This window comes from Coregonus lavaretus (genome assembly GCF_964263955.1).
Source record: "Coregonus lavaretus genome assembly, chromosome: 8".
NCBI classification, from domain to species: domain Eukaryota; kingdom Metazoa; phylum Chordata; class Actinopteri; order Salmoniformes; family Salmonidae; genus Coregonus; species Coregonus lavaretus.
The window spans coordinates 47,649,685-47,652,086 of record NC_139995.1 but is presented as its reverse complement, the minus strand read 5'-3'; positions in this window follow the sequence as shown (position 1 = coordinate 47,652,086).

Sequence of the window (2,402 nt, the reverse complement as noted above, 5' to 3'; positions counted from 1 at the left end):
CAGTCACTACTACTACCATTACTACTGCAGTCACTAACTACCACTACCATTACTACTGCAGTTACTACCACTACCATTTCTACTGCAGTTACTACCACTACCATTACTACTGCACTCTCTACCACTACCATTGCTACTGCAGTTACTACCACTACCATTACTACTGCACTCCCTACCACTACCATTACTACTGCAGTTACTTCCACTACCATTACTACTGCAGTTACTACCACTGCCATTACCACTGCTGTTACTACCACTACCATTACTACTGCAGTCATTAACTACCACTTCCATTACTACTTTATTCACTACCACTACCATTACTACTGCAGTTACTACCACTACCATTACTACTGCAGTTACTACCACTACCCTTGCTACTGCAGTTACTACCACTACCATTACTACTGCACTCCCTACCACTACCATTTCTACTGCAGTTACTACCACTACAATTACTACTGCAGTTACTACCACTACCATTACTACTGCACTCTCTACCACTACCATTGCTACTGCAGTTACTACCACTACCATTACTACTGCACTCCCTACCACTACCATTGCTACTGCAGTTACTACCACTAACATTACTACCGCAGTTACTACCACTACCATTACTACTGCAGTTACTACCACTGCCATTACCACTGCAGTTACTACCACTACAGTTACTACCACTACCATTTCTACTGAAGTTACTACCACTACCATTATTACTGCACTTTCTTCCACTACCATTGCTACTACAGTTACTACCACTACCCTTGCTACTGCAGTTACTACCACTACCATTACTACTGCAGTTACTAAAACTACCCTTGCTACTGCAGTTACTACCACTACCATTATTACTGCACTCTCTACCACTACCATTGCTACTGCAGTTACTACCACTACCATTACTACTGCAGTTACTACCACTACCATTACTACTGCAGTTACTACCACTACCCTTGCTACTGCAGTTACTACCACTGCCATTACCACTGCAGTAACTACCACTACCAATACTACTGCAGTTACTACCACTACCATTACTACTGCAGTTACTACCACTACCAGTGCTACTGCAGTTACTACCACTGCAGTTACTACCACTACCATTACTACTGCAGTCACTACTACTACCATTACTACTGCAGTCACTAACTACCACTACCATTACTACTGCAGTTACTACCACTACCATTTCTACTGCAGTTACTACCACTACCAATACTACTGCAGTTACTACCACTACCATTACTACTGCAGTTACTACCACTACCATTGCTACTGCAGTTACTACCACTACCATTACTACTGCACTCTCTACCACTACCATTGCTACTGTAGTTACTACCACTACCATTACTACTGCAGTTACTACCACTACCATTACTACTGCAGTTACTACCACTGCCATTACCACTGCTGTTACTACCACTACCATTACTACTGCAGTCATTAACTACCACTACCATTACTACTGCTGTCACTACTACTACCATTACTACTGCAGTCATTAACTACCACTTCCATTACTACTGCAGTCACTACCACTACCATTACTACTGCAATTACTACCACTACCACTACTACTATAAAGCTTTTTACGCCCACTACAACTTTCTACCTCTATAAAAAAAAGCAAGGATACACATTTTCTTCAGGAAATGTACCTTTTCTAGTTCTCTATTAGTCCCTCACCTTACACATCCATAGGCTATAATTAACCCAATCATTGATAATCATTGATACATTTGTCCAGATGATTTACATCCACTGGTTGAGCTAAGATTGCTATTTACATACAATATCATGTTGTAGATATAGGTATGATCATAGTACAATTCTTGTTGAAAATAGTACTGTGTATGTTGAACGACTGTGCTTTGTCCGCTGCACTACTGCACAATCATTAAAGATACACAACACCAGGAATAGACCATCTCTGAATGTTTTTACCTTTGTCTCGCAGCATCAGCTATTCCTTTTAAAACCTTCATTGGTTCTTACCTGCGATATCTCTGCTGCTAGGATGGTTCACCTCTGCCACATCCCCAAAGTCTTCCCGTGTCTGCTGTTGTTGATGCGCGTCTGCTTCGTCCAGATTTATATCCCCACCACGGCCTCCCCTGGTGCATCAGAACAGATAATTGTCCTCAGTTATTCAAGGGGCTGTCCAACAATGTGACAGCCAGCTGACTTTACAATAAACAACTGGGAAGTGAAAGGCTTGGGGCCCTCAGGGGGGCGACGGAGAGATTCCTATTCAATCTAAACCAGTAACCCGAGCACGGCCTGTAGTCCAAAAGGGGCCGATTCAGACTTGAGATACTGTAAGTCGACTTAACATGGACTTAAGTCAATAAAACATGGATTTAGGCCCCCACATTTTTTTGTTATGTCTAAGT